This window comes from Sinohyriopsis cumingii, chromosome 7 (genome assembly GCF_028554795.1).
Source record: "Sinohyriopsis cumingii isolate HCF-2022 chromosome 7, ASM2855479v2, whole genome shotgun sequence".
NCBI lineage: Eukaryota > Metazoa > Mollusca > Bivalvia > Unionida > Unionidae > Sinohyriopsis > Sinohyriopsis cumingii.
The window spans coordinates 127,967,510-127,989,400 of record NC_142967.1 but is presented as its reverse complement, the minus strand read 5'-3'; positions in this window follow the sequence as shown (position 1 = coordinate 127,989,400).

Here is a 21,891-nt window from a genome sequence, read left to right as displayed (position 1 = left end):
AGAAATATGCATATGCAGTACAGATAAATGATATTTCAATACATACATATACATAAAACTGGATCTTAAAGATACTATATAAAAAATTTATGAATAAATAGAGATAATAATATTTTTATTATGTATGATGCACATTTTTTAAAAAAAAACATGTATTATATACCTTGATATATTACTGACAAATGTTCAATATTTCATCAGAACTCAAATTATATAAGAAAAAATTATGATGTGCATAATACTTATAATCAAGTGTTTTATAAATAATTAATCATAATTATATTTTTGAGAATTAATTTTATTTCATTTGTAAAGATTTAGTAAAATTATTTTTATGATATTAGTTTATGCCTTCACTAGTTAAGTTATTCCATAAATTAGAATAATATAAAAATATTCTTAACTAATTGTAAACATGGGACATAATTCAAAAACAGTTTGATTAATGAATGTCGTATAGAGTTTTGGAATTTAGACCTTTTGGATATACCGCATTAAGACGGTGAATCCAGTAGGTTTCCTTTAGCAGATGTTCCATCTCAGAATCAGTTATAACAATAGGTTGAAAGGAGAAAGCTAGCAAAGTATGGGAACTCTTGTTAAAATATGCAGCAACATGAGATGAAAATGATTGATCGATATAATTTTTTATATGTCTGATCAATGTTGGTTCATACATTTAGATATTTGTTGACTGGTTTGTCCAACATATTGGATGCCACATTTTGTGCATGTGATCAAATAAATAACATTTGATGTTGCACAATTAGTATCACAATGCATATTAAATGTTTCTTTTATATTATTACTATTGAAAGAAGTATTTAGAACAGTGCGAACATCTAGGTCTATTACATTTAGTTGATCATCCCTTTTTATATGATGTTTTTTCTAGTTTAGAATTAGTTAGGAAATCTTTAAGATATTTAGTCATTTTATAAGCAAGTGTGGGTTTGCTTATGTGCAGCGATTTTATTTAACACTTGCTTTACATGATAATTTTAATAAATCCCAATATTTATTGATAATCTTACCTATATTTGGCAAACTTGGATTATATTCAATAACAAAAGGAATGATATCTTCATTTCTATTTTTGATTTTACATTGTAAAGATTCAGGTTGTGTAAGAGAAGATACTTCTTGGAAAGCAGTATTAATGACGTCAATAGGGTAATTTATATTTAAAACATGCTGACCTAACTCTGTCAAAGATGATTTAAAAATGGTGTAATCTGAAATAATTGCTCTGTATCTTTTTGCTTGACTATATGGTATCCCATTATTACATGATTTAGGATGGCATGAAGAATATTCAACATATTGATGAATATTCGTGTTTTTAACACGAACCATGGTAGTGATGTCATTATTTTTATTTTTCACGACATCTACGTCCAAAAATGATACTTTAGTTTTAGAGACACTGAATGTAAATGTTAGTGTTGGATGTAATTTGTTTGAACAGTCTATAAATTAATAAAGGTCTTCTAATGAATAACTCAAAACCATAAAGATATCATATAAAAATCCTAACCAAACATCTGGTTTTGAGAGGCATTTATTTAGAAAATCATTTTTTAATTTCCCCATAAATAAAGATGCATAAGAAGGTGCCATAGGACTACCCATTGCTGTTCACAATATTTGGAGATAGTTTGTGTCATCAAATTGAAAAATTTATTTTCAAGTTTTATCAAATCACAAACATGTTCTTTTGATAGCTTACATGTATATTCGTTTTCTTCAGGATAATATTTACACACTTTGATACCATCATTGTGTGGTATATTTGCATAGAGTGAAACCACATCAAGTGTAACTAGGAATGAATTTCCAGTTAGTTTCAGTAAAGATTTAAATTTGGTAATGAAATCAAAAGTATCTTTGACATATGAAGGTAGTGATTTCATCATTGGTTGTAAAATTTGATCAATATATTGCAATATATTATTTGTAATTGAGTTACATATAGAAATAATGGGTCTACCTGGATACCCTAAAGGTAGTGACTTTATCAACTGTTTTATGTATTTTGGGTAAAATATAAAACTAATGTGTGCATATTATATTTGGGAAGATATCTAGTTAATCATATATAGAGCAATTGTGTATAGAGATTTAATTAATACATCTGCTTATTATTGCTTTTAGAAGGATTATAGGAAAGTTTTGTATAATATTCTTCATCATTTAATTGTCTTTCTACTTCTTTAGTATAATCCTCCTTATTCATTACTACTATGGTGCTAGACTTATCAGCTTTTTTAATAATAATACTTTCGTCTTGTGATAAGGTAGGCAAAGAAGTTAATTCTTCTTTAGATATGTTTGTAAAATGTTTTCTTTTAGGACTGCTATTTAAAATTTCTTGCTTAGCTGCTTCAAATAAAAACTGAGAGAAATATCTTGTCCACTAGAAGGTGTAAATGATGATTCTTTTTTATTGTTGTAAAAGGGCTTGTTTTGTAGATGAAAACTACTTTCATATTGTGAATATGTACATGATTGTGAGAAAAAAGTCTTTTCATTTTAATGATCTTGTGTATTTAAAAATGCTTCTGCTAAATTAATATTATCCTGCACTTTGGTTCTCAGACAATATGATAACCCTTTACCTAGAAGAATGTAATCACTATTAGTTAGAATTCGCTTAGAAAGGTTTCCTCTTTTGATTTCCTTTTTTCTTTTTTTTTCTTTACTCCATCTGTTCTTGTTTTGTATTCTAATAAATCTCCTATTCTTTCTTCTATTTGTGTTGTTTGCAACAGATCCTTCAGGAGTTCCATTAGTCTTTGTATTGTTGCTATTATGGTTATGTTGGATTCCTGTGTAATTTTTGTCACCCAGTTTTTACTGCATCTGCATAGGTTGCCTTTTGTGTGCCTGGGGCTTTTAAGTTTTTTGCTTGATCATTCATGGAATTGTTTTGTATGTGCCTACTATTTTTTTCTGTGTGATTTGGTTGATAGATTCTTCTTGATGTTGGTGATGCTTGTTCCATTTCATTTTCATTTCTTGGTTGTTGTTTATTCCATGTGTGATTCTTACTTCCTGCATGTTTGTTTTTGACATTTATGAAGTTAATTTCCTCTGCTGATTTATTTGGTTGTTGAATATATCTTTTTGATTTATCTCTAGTAATTTTAGTTGCTGATGTTATTTGTTGTCCTGGAAAATTGTGTTTCTCTCTCTGTAAATTCTGTAACTTTTATGTTGACTTGACAATAGTTCATCTCTTTTAGATTCCATTTTTTTTAAAAGTTCTTCATAAAAATCTCTATGTTTTTCTAGTTCTTTGCCTATTATGATCACTCTTGTTCCTCTGATGCTCTTATTTTAGTCTATCACATTTCCAATGATACTTTTTCTAATAGGCAATCAATACTCAAACTCTCAAATCTTTCTTGATTTTTTTTTCTGTATCACTATTACCCCAGGTAGAGCATCAATATTCTAGGTGTGGCATGATATATGCATTGTAGAATATCTTTCTCTTGTTTTTGAGGGAGATTTTATTATGTTCAAGAGATAAACAGTGAAGTTACAAGATCTTGACCCCTCTTTTGAAAAAATCTGACCTTCCATTGAAAACTTAGGAATCTTAAGTTCATCACGTTAATGTAAGGAGGTTTAGCCATATGCACAAGTATCAATTACTGAATAATTTCCTGAAAGAATAAATTTGATTTTTACCAGTTTTGGAAAATTATAATGCATGTTCAAATGGCAAATTTTGAGACCAGTTTAGATTGGTACCACTGATTTTGAGACCATTTTAGATTGGTACCACTGATTTTGAGACCAGTTTAGATTGGTACCACTGATTTTGAGGCCAGTTTAGATTGGTACCACTGATTTTGAGACAAATTTTGATGGTTTTGTGATGAATGGCATGGAATGTCTGAATTTATATTTTCACTTCCAATAATTGAACTATGCTATTGCTCTAAATTCTATTCCATACAGTGACCTAAATTCTATTCCATACAGTGACCTAAATTCTATTCCATACAATGATCTAAATAATGACTATCAATTTAGATTTTATAATAAGTCTGGAAACATTAGCAGAAACATGCACTTTCAGCAGGTATGTTAGTAGCAGTTAACACATTATGGTCACTTTCACTGATGGAGACACTTAATGGGAATTACCTCTGGTAGTTCTATGGGTATCATCACTTGCATGGTATCAGTAATTTGCTCTCTGAGGCCCATATGGTAATTCCATGGGTATCATCACTTGCATGGTATCAGTAATTTGCTCTCTGAGGCCCATATGGTAATTCCATGGGTATCATCACTTGCATGGTATCAGTAATTTGCTCTATGGTAATTCCATGGGTATCATTACTTGCATGGTATCAGTAGTTTGCTCTCTGAGGCCCATATGGTAATTCCATGGGTATCATCACTTGCATGGTATCAGTAGTTTGCTCTCTGAGGCCCATATGATTCCATGGGTATCATCACTTGCATGGTATCAGTAATTTGCTTTCTGAGGCCCATCTGGTAATTCCATGGGTATCATCACTTGCATGGTATCAGTAGTTTGCTCTCTGAGGCCCATATGGTAATTCCATGGGTATCATCACTTGCATGGTATCAGTAATTTGCTCTCTGAGGCCCATCTGGTAATTCCATGGGTATCATCACTTGCATGGTATCAGTAGTTTGCTTTCTGAGGCCCATCTGGTAATTCCATGGGTATCATGACTTGCATGGGATCAGTAGTTTGCTCTCTTAGGCCCATATGGTAATTCCATGGGTATCATCACTTGCATGGTATCAGTAGTTTGCTCTCTGAGGCCCATCTGGTAATTCCATGGGTATCATCACTTGCATGGGATCAGTAGTTTGCTCTCTGAGGCCCATATGGTAATTCCATGGGTATCATCACTTGCATGGTATCAGTAGTTTGCTCTCTGAGGCCCATATGGTAATTCCATGGGTATCATCACTTGCATGGTATCAGTAGTTTGCTCTCTGAGGCCCATATGGTAATTCCATGGGTATCATCACTTGCATGATATCAGTAATTTGCTTTCTGAGGACCATGTGGATCACTTGTTTATTTAAGGTAACAGTGGCCATATTTGATAGAACATCAGCATCATTTGCACAAAGGACTAATTTTGTTTTACCCTCTAAACAGCCTCACAACTGGGTACAAAATATGTTAGACTTTTCTATCATAAAATGTTGCAATATTGGTAAGAGTTTAGATTGGTACCTCTATGGAATGGGTCTTGGACTCAAATCACCACAAGGACCACATATGGACTACTACATCTGCCCGAGGGCTGTGTCACTGAAAGCTTTCATACAGCGAAAGTGGCTCATATAAAAGATAGTCAATTGAAATGGTGGAGACAAGAAGTACATGATGTAACAATCACATTTTTATCAAAGCTGGCAGGCTGTGAAGAAAAAATTGGCATTATTAAATTGTTTTACAAATTCTGGGTGTCATTGATGGCTGCATGAAATAATTCAACAGACAGAATGTTTGAGACCCCTGTTCTATGGCATCAAAGGGCCATGCCAGACAAAATGGGTAGTGGAATGCTGAAAAGTGCCATTAAGCCAGAAATATAACCTTTTCGATGATATTTAACACTAAGCCCATGACACCAAAATATTTTGTCCAATGGTACTGTAGGCTAATTATCATATATTTCGAAAGAACTAAGTCAAAATAACAGAAAGTTCTAAATTTCTGAAGCAAATTTTAACTATAATTAACTTAAGAAATATTATAAATCAAGTCTTGAGGTGTACATGTTTTACATTATTATAAATTAAGTCATAAAGTGTACATATATTGCATTATTATAAATTAGGTCTTGAGGCGTACATATTTTACATTATTATAAATTGTGTCTTGAGGTGTACATGTTTTACATTATTATAAGTTAGATCTTGAAGTGTATATGTTTTACATTATTATAAATTAAGTCATGAAGTGTACATATTTTGCATTATTATAAATTGTGTCTTGAGGTGTACATGTTTTACATTATTATAAATTAGGTCTTCAGGTGTACATGTTTTACATTATTATAAATTAGATCTTGAAGTGTATATGTTTTACATTATTATTAACTAAGTCATGAAGTGTACATATTTTGCATTATTATAAATTATGTCTTGAGGTGTATATATTTTACATTATTACTAAGTTAGGTTTTGAAGTGTACATGTTTACATTATTATAAATTAGGTCTTGAGGTGTACATGTTTTGCATTATTATAAATTAGGTCTTGAAGTATACATGTTTTAAAATTTTATCATTCTTATGCTATGTCAGTGGAGATTTACAAAATTTACATTAAACTTTTGAAAATAATTTTAATCAATTTATGTGAAAAGATTTATTCTGTTAAATAAGTAAATAATTAAATATTTGGTTTTAAGTATTTCAATTTCTACTTCAGATACTTATTTTGAATCCCATACCTACAGGACTGTACTCAGACAAAATGATTGTACTACACATTGCAAGGTCTACTGAAGTAATCCCAAAAACTATTGGACTGTACTCAGCCAAAATTACTGTACTTCATATTGATGACTTGAATCTGAACACATTAAGTTTAACAGTACAGCTACTGTAAGCGCGGGCTTGATCTAAATACATTAACAGTACATTTACTGTAAGCTTGGACTTGATCTCAATACAATAACAATACATTTACTGTAAGATTGGACTTGATCTGAATACATTAACAGTACATTTACTGTAAGCTTGGACTTGATCTCAATATAATAACAGTACATTTACTGTAAGCTTGGAATTTATCTGAATACATTAACAGTACATCTACTGTAAGCTTGGACTTGATCTGAATACATTAACAGTACATTTACTGTAAGATTGGACTTGATCTCAATACAATAACAGTACATTTACTGTAAGCTTGGACTTGATCTCAATACAGTAATAATACATTTACTGTAAGCTTGAACTTGATCTGAATACATTAACAGTACATCTACTGTAAGCTTGGACTTGATCTGAATACATTAACAGTACATTTACTGTAAGCTTGGACTTGATCTGAATACATTAACAGTACATTTACTGTAAGCTTGGACTTGATCTGAATACATTAACAGTACATTTACTGTAAGCTTGGACTTGATCTCAATACCATAACAGTACATTTACTGTAAGCTTGGACTTGATCTGAATACATTAACAGTACATTTACTGTAAGCTTGGACTTGATCTGAATACATTAACAGTACAGCAACTAAGACTGGGATTTGAGTCTAAATACATTAAAGTCTAACTACAGCATCTGTAGGCTATGGCTTGAATTTGACACATTAAGTTTAATAGTACTGCTATAAGCTTGGACTGTATCTGAACATGTTAAGTCTAACAGTACAGGAAATGTAGGCTGGGACTAGAATTTGAACATGTTAAGTCCAACTATAGCAACTGTAGACTGGGCCTTGAATCTGATCACATCGAACAATGCTAAGTTTGGAACTGAACACTGAACCATGCCAGACTTGGGTTTTATGAGCCAAATTATTTTGACTCCTCATCGCATTGCAATTGGAATTAATAGAACTGATGAGCAGACAGATTTTAAGAAAAAATAATGTTTGTGTATGCAGTTAAGGAATCAAAGGCACAATTAAAGAAACATAAAATGTGTGTCTGATGTTTTGCATCACATGTCATGCATTGGGCATACATCAACTTGTTACTACTGTACAGGTTATACCAGTATTTCTAATTCAGTCGACTTGGAATATGGGTTTATATCACCAAACTAAAGGAAAATTTAAATAATGAATGAGATTATGAATGCTAATCAGGTGAACTTGCACTGAATTATTTATCCTTGTTATGGCTCTAGAGGCCGTGTTTCTGTTCAAACTTGGAATGTGTGTTTCTATTAAGGCTTTAAACAAGTTTTGTAATGAAGAAGATCCAGAAACTTTTGAGGTGATCATGCATTCTGATTGACTGACCTTGTTACCATTATGCAGCCAAATTTTTCAACTGATGTTTATCAGATTTGGGTATTGGAGTATGTATTTTGCACCTGATGTTTATCAGATTTGGGTATTGAAGTATTATTTCGCACCTGATGTTTATCAGATTTGGCTATTGGTGTATGTATTTCTCAACTGATGTTTGTCAGATCTGGCTATTGGTGTATGTATTTTGCACCTGATGTTTATAGCTTTGGCTATTGGAGTATGTATTTTGCACCTGATGTTTATAGCCTTGGCTATTGGAGTATGTATTTTGCACCTGATGTTTATCAGATTTGGCTATTGGAGTTTGTATTTTGCACCTGATGTTTATAGCTTTGGCTATTGGAGCATGTATTTCACACCTGATGTTTATCAGCTTTAGCTATTGGAGTATGTATTTTGCACTGATATTTATCAGTTTTGGCTATTGGAGTATGTATTTTGCACCTGATATTTATCAGATTTGACTATTGGAACATGTACTTCTCAACATAAAATAAAATTTGGATATGTTCGTCAAAGACCATTGTAAGATATTTTGTTTTACAGGCTTTTTGTTGGTGAGGAAGCCATCAATAGATTGGACAGCTTCCTGACAACTCATTATCAGATTTGGAATGTATGATTATATTTTAAGAACTCGTATTAATTCAGTAATGAGTGAGATCCATGTATATGTATATCAAATAGGGTTTATTTGCATCTCTTTGGCTGACTTTTTTCCCACTCAGGAAGTCTATTTCTCATCTGATTTTTTATTAAACTTGATATGTGGGCTTATAAATGGATCAGTTTGATAATTAACAATATTCATGCATAATACTGCAGTAAACCTGCATTTCATTGGCTGACCTTGCTGCTGCTGTTAAGAACAAAATAACTTGCAATTTCAAACAGGGTAAGTAACCTATGATCATGCTTATTTGAATCATAGGTTTCATGTTGTGAAGAGAGTTCTCCCCCTGGAAAATCATTTAAAAGGTTTTTAAAAAAAAGAAAAGTACATGATATATTAATTCCAGTAAAATACATAATACATCATTGGGATTAAATTGAAAAATATGATGCACCTTATGGATTAATTGAATAATATTTAATACTAAATGACAGGCAAATTGATTAATCTGTAATACACCATAGGGATTATATTGAATAATTCCTAATACACCATAGGGATTAAATTGAATAATTCCTAATACACCATAGGGATTAAATTGAATAATTCCTAATACACCATAGGGATTAAATTGAATAATTCCTAATACACCATAGGGATTAAATTGAATAATTCCTAATACACCATAGGGATTAAATTGAATAATTCCTAATACACCATAGGGATTAAATTGAATAATTCCTAATACACCATAGGGATTAAATTGAATAATCTGTCAGATACCATAGCAGTTAAACTGAATAATGCCCAATACACCATAGGGATTGAATTGAATAATCTGTCAGATACCATAGCAGTTAAATTGAATAATGCCCAATACACCATAGGGATTGAATTGAATAATCTGTCAGATACCATAGCAGTTAAATTGAATAATGCCCAATACACCATAGGGATTGAATTGAATAATCTGTCAGATACCATAGCAGTTAAACTGAATAATGCCCAATACACCATAGGGATTGAATTGAATAATCTGTCAGATACCATAGCAGTTAAATTGAATAATGCCCAATACACCATAGGGATTGAATTGAATAATCTGTCAGATACCATAGCAGTTAAATTGAATAATGCCCAATACACCATAGGGATTAAATTGAATAATATGTCATATACCATGGGAATGAAATTGAATAATACATAATACACCATAGGGATTCTGTCCAATGATTTGTAATATACCATAGGGATTAAACTGAATAATCTGTAATATACCTTAGGGATTAAATTGAATATTATGTAATACACCGCAGAGATTAAATTGAAAAATCTGTAATTTGGGGATGAAAAATATATAAAACACAAATGTGAAAAAAATAAAGCAAACTATATATATATATATATATATATATATATATATATATATATATATATATATATATATATATATATATATATATATATATATATATATATATATATATATATATATATATATATATATATATATATATATATATATATATATATATATATGCTGGCAACATATTTGCAGTTTTTATAATGTTGTACATGCCAGTAACTGGTGATACACAAACTCAGTCAGCTGTTTTTATAATGTTGTACATTTAAGCAGCTGGGGATACACAAATTCAGTCAGCTGTTTTTATAGTGTTGTACATTCCAGTAATTGGGGATACATGAACTCAGTAATTGGTGATACACAAACTCAGTAACTGGGGATACACATACTCAATCAGCTGTTTTTATAGTGTTGTACATTCCAGCAGCTGGGGATACACAAACTCAGTCAGTAATTGGTGATACACAAATTCAGTCATTAACTGGGGATACACAAACTCAGTTAGTAACTGGGGATACACAAACTCAGTCAGTAACTAGGGATACACAAACTCAGTAATTGGGGATACACAAACGCAGTCAGTAACTGGGGATACACAAACTCAGTCAGTAACTGGGGATACACAAAATTAATTCAGACTCAGTTCAAAACCTAGCTTTCTTGTGTGTAACAATAACCTCATTATCCAAGAAAACTTCAAACTCACAAACACCTTGAAATGGTATTGTTGTATTAAAAGGCGAATATTTTTGTTTGTTTTTGTTTTTATCAATTGAATATTCCTTATTTCATAGCATTTCATATATTAAATGTAATTAATTGCACATTATTTATGATTGATACTTTTTTGGGGCCTTCAATAAGAATAAAAAATAAACAATAATCCAGATTTTCTCAAAATAACTTAGAATTTAAAACAAAAGCTATAAAAGCAAACATCAAGATTGTGTGAATAATGAAGAAAGATTAGACAGCCTATGGGATGGACTATTGTCACAGTGGCCATCTTGAAGTCTTATTATCACTACATGGATGATCTTATCAGCATGGGATTTGCACTAAATGAGTAATTATGGAGAGAGATTATATCTATCATAAAACATTCAGTTGTTGAGCAATATTGACAAAGTCTTTCTCAAAGAAATAAAATTGGGTCATGCAAATATGGTTCACTTTGATAAATATAGCAATATAACTGAGTTGTAAAATATTCAAATTCTGACCGACTAATCCATATTTGGTTAGCATGAAACTGGAAACTCGTATTTTGTTAGCCTAATATTCACTGGCAGACTCTTGAGACTCTTACTTCTGTAACTGAACCCTTGGCTTGCAGCATTTTCAGTTAAAATCTTTTGAACAAAAATGTAGTAGATACTGGAAATAAAAAGAAATTGTTTAAAATATTGTATTGTCACAATACAATACAATGGATTTGGCACAAGTTCTAACACATTAAATTAGCCCTCTGCCAACATGATACAAGTATTGGAACATATTCAATATGACAACATAATAATAATGAAAAATGATTGAAGAGAGAGAGAGAGAGAGAGAGAGAGAGAGAGAGAGAGAGAGAGAGAGAGAGAGAGAGAGAGAGAGACACAATAACAATAATCATGATTTGAGTAAGTTACCGAAATTGTCCTGTACTGGTTGCATATTAAGTTGAACACCATTAATTTGACTGTGGAATGTTATGTATATTTAATCTAAATTGGGAGGGAAGAGTTTTTGCCTTCCTGACAATTGTTGTGTTTTGCCTACCTGATTTGTGTGATCATTATAAGTTGTAAACAAGATGTTTACTAAAACTTTCAGTTCATGGCCTGATCTTGCTTATGAATTAGGTCAGGTGACAGTTTGTGTATACATATAAATTATTAGCCTTACATAACATTCTGTTGTGTCATAGGTCAGGTGACAGTTTGTGTATAAATAGAAATTATGTAAATAAAGTCTTCATTTCTATTTTATGGTCAGTCTCTGGAATCATTTGTAGTTGTGTTAAGATATAATTTGAGAGGAATCATTTATTTGAATTATTAATTGGAATTTTAAAATGCTCATTGACATTTTTGACTAAACACTACTTTAGAATTACAGCAGAACCTGTCTTGAAAAACCACCCCTTCTGCCAAAAAATAATGGTTTCTCAAGACAGGTGGTCTCTCATAACAGGTCATATCACTATATAATCAATAAATATGTACATGGAGATTCTGGTCTCTCAAAACAGATGGTCTCTCATAGCAGTATTCTCTCAAAACAGGTTTTACTGTATTACAGTGCTCAAAGAACATTTTGTATACACAGGCCCGGGGCTGGTGACTTAAAACAAATCACAAATATCCCCATTTTTAATATTATTTGTCACACAACATTGCAAATGCTACAGTTAAAAAAAAAAGGGTTCAATATAAAGGTAATGCAAGTGTCATTAGTGTTCATCACTACAGTCACAAGAGACTGGATGGTCCTGGTGTTCAAACTTTCTGCTGGATTCTCTGGACAAATGCTGGTCAGAACCAAGTTGACTCATGTCAATATGTTGTTTACAGTAAGTGCAAAGAATTAATTGCTCCCCCCTCTCGATTTTATAGTGAGCTTCACAAAGTAAAGCTCCATTTAAGACCACCCCTTCTGCCAAAAAATAATGGTCTCTCGAGACAGGTAGTATCTCACAACAGGTCATAACACTATGTAATCAATAAATCCGGAGATTCTGGTCTCTCAAAACAGGTGGTCTCTCATAGCAGTGGTCTCTCCAGACAGGTTTTACTTTACCAGGAGTTTCAAAAACTTGTTTTTGTTGGTCTTGTCTGATAACTAATTGCTTCCAAAGTCAGCTTAAAAAATGAATCACACTTTAACGCTATTCTGACAATTTTGAGAGTACAAAATCAGATTTTTAGCCTGACAGGCCATGCCATGTTAGGATCTGATTTAAATCAAATCTCCACGTAGAATTATGGCAGTCTGATTTTAAATGGATTACACCATGTTATGGCAGGTATGTCAACATCTTGAAAATATATTTTTGCATTTCATCACCACAATCAAAGTTTTCTCTGGCAAATTTGATTATCTTTTAGAGAAGCCCAATGAGCACCTCTCTTTGAATACAGGACATGCCCGATTTGAGATTAGAGGAGCCCCTGGGCATCGAGCTATTGGATTTTATTTTATTACTGAAATTCTCGATTACATTATTCTGATACATCAGGACATTCAAGACAATTGGAATTGATTCTGAACATTCTATATTTTTGGATTTGTTATAGACATTTAGGATTATTTGGAATTTAATACACATAATAGTGTCTTTTGAATTTTCACTTTGTATTATGGCAAATAAATTATTGTTGTTATTTGTTGATTTTACTAAATTTGTTTATTTTACAACCTTGAATTATAACAGAAACAAAATCATTTCTGAGTATTACTTTTTATTTCTGCAGCTGTGATGAAAAATCTGTTGAATGTAGTTTGTCTGACTTTGTTTTTCATGACTGAATATATATAGTCAGTCTGACTTGGTCATTTTTTTTCTATTTAAATTGTGATTATTGAATGTAGTCACTCTGACCTGGCCTGTTTATTTATTTAAATTGGGATTATTGAATGTAGTCACTCTGACTTGGTATGTTTATTTAAATTGGAATTTTTGAATGATTGAATATAGTGAGTCAGACTTATTCTATTTTTCTGTATTTTCTCAGAGTTTATGAATCTCTGGTACAGATGCATGATTGGACTTTGTACACATTCATTGTTTTGCAGATTAAAGGACCAGATGCAAAATTCTTATGTATATAATAGTTTGTAATTCAAGGTTTTGTGTCTTTTTATTGTTAGCTCTAGACTCACAGAAATTAGTCAAATTTAGCAGCATGAAAGAAAATAATCTAAGGCTTTTGATGTGATAAATGCAGATAAATATTTTAACACTAGTATATTATATTGGTGTAGCATTATTGTGTGCTATATAGGTGTATGATACTGATGTGTTATATTGGTGTGTAATATTGGCATTTTGCATACTATATTGGTGTGTAATATTGGCATATTTGTATATTATGTTGCTGTGTAATAATGGCATATTTGTATATTATGTTGCTGTGTAATTATTGGCATATTTGTATGTTATGTTGCTGTGTAATAATGGCATATTTGTATATTATATTGCTGTGTAATAATGGCATATTTGTATATTATATTGCTGTGTAATAATGGCATATTTGTATATTATGTTGCTGTGTAATAATGGCATATTTGTATATTATGTTGCTGTGTAATAATGGCATATTTGTATATTATGTTGCTGTGTAAATAATGGCATATTTGTATATTATATTGGTGTGTAATATTGGCATATTATATTGGTTTATAATATTGGTGTGTTATCTTGGTGTATTATATTGATGTATAATATTGGTATGTTATATTGGTATGTAATGTTGGTATTTTATTGGTATATTATATTGGTGTGTACTATTGGCATTTTATGTTGGTGTATAATACTGGTGTTATATTTGGGGATTATATTAGTGTATAATATTGATGTATAATGTGGTGTATTATATTGGTGTAATATATTGGTGGATAATATTGATGTATAATGTGGTGTATTATATTGGTGTATAATACTGGTGTATTATATTGGTGTGTAATATTGGTGCATTATATTGGTGTATTATATTGGTATGTAATGTTGGCATATTATATTGGTGTATAATACTGGTGTATTATATTGGTGTGTAATATTGGTGTATTATATGGGTGTGTAATGTGGTGTATTATATTGGTGTATTATATTGGTGTGTAATATTGGTGTATTATATTGGTGTGTAATGTGGTGTATTATATTTGTGTATTATATTGGTGTGTAATGTGGTGTATTATATTGATGTATTATATTGGTGTGTAATATTGGTGTATTATATTGGTGTGTAATGTGGTGTATTATATTTGTGTATTATATTGGTGTGTAATGTGGTGTATTATATTGGTGTGTAATGTGGTGTATTATATTGGTTTATTATATTGGTGTGTAATGTGGTGCATTATATTGGTGTATTATGTAGCCACATCATTACACACAGAATGGCATTGCATTTGATCCTCCAGATTCAACACCTAGTCCTCCTCAATCAGCCTTCTGTAAACATTGTTGATTGCATAGCTTAATCACACTTAATGAAGTTAAAATGTCTCCATTTATTTTTCAAGTCTACATGGATTTTTGTCATGTTGGAGAGCTTTGAGAAATTATTGAATTAAATTCTTTATAGGGATGCATTTGAAATCCATAACTGGTCAGTCTTGCCCTTGAGTGGAAGCTCTTAGTAAACATTATTTGCTCATTATGGGCTTAGGGCAGGGATCTACCATGTGTCATTGTTTGTTCAAGGAAAGAAGTTATTAGCATTCTAATGTTAACATCATCAGCCAGGGATGGTTTGGACAGTGTGCCTGAGTCAATACTGGATAACTATTCTCATCCATTTTCTTGACATTTTCTCCATTTTCTCTGTTGGGCTAAGCTTTTGTTTTATCCTATAGATACACTACATTAGAGGTGAAAGTTAGGATAATTAATCTTTTGGGTTTCTAATTAATCATGTGCAGACCAGGGCAGGTTTATTTTGCCTAAAGTAAAGACATGATTATGGATTGAAAATATCTGGATTTTTTTGTAGAGATATATTTTATTCAATTACGCTGTTTTGACCTTCACATTTTGGTGATAATACTGCAATAATGAATATGCAGTCTGCTTGAAATTAAATGCTTGAAATATACTGGAAATTATACTTTAGAGTATTAGAAATTGTTGCTTAGCAACAAAATCAATGTTGCACATAAATTGTTGCATTCTTAACAAGTCATTTTTATCATTTGCATACAAATGGTGAGATACAAGTTACTTTTCTAGCTATGGTGGTGATTGTGGCATCAAAGCTGTTCAAATTGTGCTTTAAAATTGTTTGAAAGTCACATATTTTGTACATCAGCTATCACATCCTTTTAAAGTTTTTGAGTTATATCACTATAGATGTAAAGTTTAGTCCAGTGGTTCTCAACCCCCCAGGTTGCAACCCAAATCAACATTATGATGACATTCTTTAGGGTCTTGGAGGGGTTCCTGGACTATTTTTTAGGGTGGAAAAACTTATGAAAATGGGGAAATGGGGTTTAGATGTTCAGAAAATCTATTTGTAGGGTCACTGTCACTGGTTTCGTCTATGATATGATAGGATTTCCTGTCTTGCCAACATAAGTAGAATGTTTTGTGCTTCAAGATAAACAATGTTTAAGTTTTGTTTTAAAATTTGAGAATGTCTTATATCTTCTTTATAACTGGATGCATTAAACTGAAGGATAATATTAGTATGGATAATATTAGTATGGATAATATTAGTATGGATAATATTAGTATAGATAATATTAGTATGGATAATATTAGTATAGATAATGTTAGTATGGATAATGTTAGTATGGGTAATGTTAGCATGGATAATATTAGTATGGATAATGTTAGTATGGATAATATTTGTATAGATAATGTTAGTATGGATAATGTTAGTAAGGATAATATTAGTATGGATAATGTTGGTATGGATAATGTTAGTATGATGATGTTAGTATGGGTAATGTTAGTATGGATAATGTTAGTATGGGTAATGTTAGCATGGATAATATTAGTATGGATAATGTTAGTATGGATAATATTTGTATAGATAATGTTAGTATGGATAATGTTAGTAAGGATAATATTAGTATGGATAATGTTGGTATGGATAATGTTAGTATGATGATGTTAGTATGGATAATGTTAGTATGGATAATGTTAGTATGGATAATATTAGTATGGATGATGTTAGTATGGATAATGTTGGTATGGATAATGTTAGTATTGATAATGTTAGTATGGATAATGTTAGTATGGATAATGTTAGTATGGATAATGTTAGTATGATGATGTTAGTATGGATAATGTTGGTATGGATAATGTTAGTATGGATAATGTTACTATGGATAATGTTAGTATGGATAATGTTAGTATGCATAATGTTACTATGGATAATGTTAGTATGGATAATTTTAGTATAGTTAATATTAGTATGGATAGTGTTAGTATGGATAATGTTAGTGTGGATGATATTAGTATGGATAATGTTAGTATGGATAATGTTAGTATTAATAATGTTAGCATGGATAATGTTAGTATGGATAATGTTAGTATGGATAATGTTAGTATGGATAATGTTAGTATAGATAATATTAGTATGGATAATATTAGTATGGATAATATTAGTATAGATAATGTTAGTATGGATAATGTTAGTATGGGTAATGTTAGCATGGATAATATTAGTATGGATAATGTTAGTATGGATAATATTTGTATAGATAATGTTAGTATGGATAATGTTAGTAAGGATAATATTAGTATGGATAATGTTGGTATGGATAATGTTAGTATGATGATGTTAGTATGGATAATGTTAGTATGGATAATGTTAGTATGGATAATATTAGTATGGATGATGTTAGTATGGATAATGTTGGTATGGATAATGTTAGTATTGATAATGTTAGTATGGATAATGTTAGTATGGATAATATTAGTATGGATGATGTTAGTATGGATAATGTTAGTATGGATAATGTTAGTATGGATAATGTTGGTATGGATAATGTTAGTATGGATAATGTTAGTATTGATAATGTTAGTATGGATAATGTTAGTATGGATAATGTTAGTATGGATAATGTTAGTATGATGATGTTAGTATGGATAATGTTGGTATGGATAATGTTAGTATGGATAATGTTACTATGGATAATGTTAGTATGGATAATGTTAGTATGGATAATGTTAGTAAGGATAATATTAGTATGGATAATGTTGGTATGGATAATGTTAGTATTGATAATGTTAGTATGGATAATGTTAGTATGGATAATGTTAGTATGGATAATGTTAGTATGATGATGTTAGTATGGATAATGTTGGTATGGATAATGTTAGTATGGATAATGTTACTATGGATAATGTTAGTATGGATAATGTTAGTATGCATAATGTTACTATGGATAATGTTAGTATGGATAATTTTAGTATAGTTAATATTAGTATGGATAGTGTTAGTATGGATAATGTTAGTGTGGATGATATTAGTATGGATAATGTTAGTATGGATAATGTTAGTATTAATAATGTTAGTATGGATAAAGTTAGTATGGATAATATTAGTATGGATCCAAAAAAGCTATGAGTTTCTGTCTTACTTGCTTAAAAAGAAAGCATGTTTCATGTTTTCGAATTGAGGTATGTATACTGAAAACAATTATGAACCTAAACAGAGGAATAATAAGTCTGAAGACTAAGTGCTGATAAATTCCTGTAATGTCTAATTAAGCATCATGGTCTACAGTGTTCAAGTTTTGTTAGAAATTTTTTGAAAGTCTCAAAATGGGTGTTATACAGACAGACATGTGGATTGTATATATAGCTTATTATGCTTTCCACTAATTTGAAGTAATGATAGAGCATACAGACAGACATGTGGATAGTGTATATAGCTTATCATACCTTTGACTAATTTGAAGTAATGCTAGCGTATACAGACAGACATGTGAATTGTGTATATAGCTTATCATACTTTCCACTTATTTGAAGGAATGCTAGTGTTAATTTTCTATGGTCTGAAACTAAGTAACAGAAAAAAGTGAAAACATCAAATTTCATAAAATTCAACCAATAATTTATTTTCCAAAAATACAAAAAGTGAAAATTTGAAAAGAACTTAAATTATTCTGTATTAAATCCCAGACAGTCCTAAAGGTCTATCGCAAGTTCATAAGTATAGAATATTCTGAAAGAATTTCTGTGATGTTCCAAATTGTGAAGTGTCGAATTTTGATTTGCAGTGAACATTAAAGTTGAATGCATTGAGCATAAAATCATTAAAGTTGAATGCATTGAGCATAAAATTTTATCACATTTAAGCCAGAAAAGTCTTTGTGAAGGGTCACTTTGACCTTTCTTCATTCATCTCCCCCCATGTCAGTGTAAACTTCAAAGGGGCAGCATTCCAACTCAGTGAAATTGACTGGGGTATCTTGACACGCTTGATAGGAACCTATGTCAAATTATCATTTTTTCAAGGGGAAATTGTTATGCACCATTGTTCACAGATTCCATGCTGTCTAAACCTGATGAAAGGAATTATTTCTTTGGGAAAAATTAAGGACCGCTGCCTACGATTGGGCAGAATAAATTAAGGCGTACACTTTAGAAGCAATCAGACTTTAAAGTGATGACCGTAGTCAAAATTCTTTAGTCTGAAAAGTTCCTGGAAGATGAAAAGTAGTCAACTCCATGGAAACCTAAAGAGAATAGTGCTTTCCTCATTAAACAAGAAAGGGACCAGGTGGCCATCCTATAAAAAGAAAGACAGGTTTTGGTGCTAGGATGCACAAGTTCTGAAAAAGAACAGCAATAAGGTACGCAATTTTAGTTTCACGTAATATTCTATTATTTAATTGTTTGTTTTATGCAAATGTGTTTGCTATGACTAGGTTTCCATATTATGTATCGTTTATTCAATTTCATGGAAATGTGTTGATGTTGTTATGCCATTTATTTTATTCAATTTCATAGAAAGTGTTGATGCTAGAGATATTATGCAATTTACCTTTTAATTTCAGTTATTAGTTCATTGGTAGAATTGATTGCATGCAATCCAAATGTTCATGTGTGTAGTATTTCATAGGGCTGTATGAAATAACTTCCTTTGTTTGTTAGGACACTACAGACTATCATGAGTCAATGATAATTACCTCATTATCTGATTTTGTAATGTTTGAATAATCTTGTAGGTTAAAGATTGTTATGAGTTACATTTTGTGAACTCCATGCAATAGTAATCGAACATGTAGTAGCACATGTAGAAGAATACGGCAATATTTGATAGATGCTCATGTGGTAATTTAAGACCTGCCACTGGAAGCAAGGTCAATGTCCTACCATATTTAGTCAGAATTTACGCAGTGTGTGTATAGCCAACATGCTCTGAGTAATGTGAGGGAATTTTATGTATGTCTAGAGAGTGGAGTGTACAGAAATTTAGGGGTAATTTTGTCCTTTAGGGAACAGCTTTCTGGGAGAGAAATGGGACAGTCTGAAGATGGAAGTCCAAGCAAAAGAAGGATGAGGTCAGAAAAAAAGGACCAGGAAGTCCACAAAGGGGCAAAGCATAGAGCTTAGGAAGGATGAACCAGGAGATGTTGATATAAGGTCAAGAGAGGAAGGTGATGCAAATCAATCATGGACATTGCGCTCTATTCACCTTTCATTATGATGATGACATAAATCCAAATTGGACACTCCTGTTAAATTCTATTGATATAATCTAGCTTGAATTGGAATTGCTGTTATTAATTTGTTCTAATTAAATTTGTTATTTTCTTGTCATGGGGGCTCATATTGCTTTATTTCTTCCCAGTATTCACCCTCAGTTCTCTGTTGAAATTCTATTCTTCTTTCACTCCTTCTGGGCTACAATATCAAGGGATGTCATCCTCTAGATAATGTCAGCCAAATCCAATTAACCACCCCGCTTACTCAGAGGGCAACATTACACAAATGAATCCCACTCTTGAATGTGCTGATGTACAATAGCCTGGGATAGAGTACATGTGCTAACAGTCTTGATGTATCACAATGATATAATCCAAAATGTCTCTGAATGAGTTGAAAATATTCCCAAAATAGTGATTTAGTTTGAAAGTAGTAATAAGCATTTTGTAATTCCAATGAATAATTTAAATAAATCCTCTCAAATTAAAATGAACACAACTAAAATACTGACTACATTTCAGATGTTAAAATTTAAATAAATAAGTCTGATGTAAGCAACTTTAATATAAAACCCTAAGACACAATAACAAGACCAGGATGAGGGTCAAACGTTTATTTCCATAATGTTCTAAGTTGTCATCAAGATTGGGTCTATTACTAAAAGATTAGTAAAAAACATGGAAAACATCAGGTCCACCAGGAATTTTGGAGGGGAAAACCATGTTTACTTACAAATTATACTAATTAAAAAATATAATGAATACTCATAGATAAAAATTAGCCAAATATAGTTTTTTTTACAAAAACATTAGGTAGGCCCAAACTCCAAATCTTAATTTTGACAAAGGTCAATCACACAATACAATTTAAATATATATAACAATAGAAAGCAATGCTCCAAGTTCACCAATGAATAATGCAAAAAAATGAAGTATGGAAGGAATAATGCAAGGAAATGCAACATGTAAGGGATAATGCAAGGAAATGCTGTATGTAAGGAAAAATGCAAGGAAATGCTGTATGTAAGGAATAATGCAAGGAAATGCAGTATGTAAGGAATAATGCAAGGAAATGCTGTATGTAAGGAATAATGCAAGGAAATGCAGTATGTAAGGAATAATGCAAGGAAATGCTGTATGTAAGGGATAATGCAAGGAAATGCAGTATGTAAGGGATAATGCAAGGAAATGCTGAATTTAAGGAAAAATGCAAGGAAATGCAGTATGTAAGGAATAATACAAGGAAATGCAGTATGTAAGGAATAATGCAAGGAAATGCAGTATGTAAGGGATAATACAAGGAAATGCTGTATGTAAGGAATAATGCAAGGAAATGCAGTATGTAAGGAATAATACAAGGAAATGCAGTATGTAAGGAATAATGCAAGGAAATGCAGTATGTAAGGAATAATACAAGGAAATGCAGTATGTAAGGAATAATGCAAGGAAATGCAGTATGTAAGGGATAATACAAGGAAATGCTGTATGTAAGGAATAATGCAAGGAAATGCAGTATGTAAGGAATAATACAAGGAA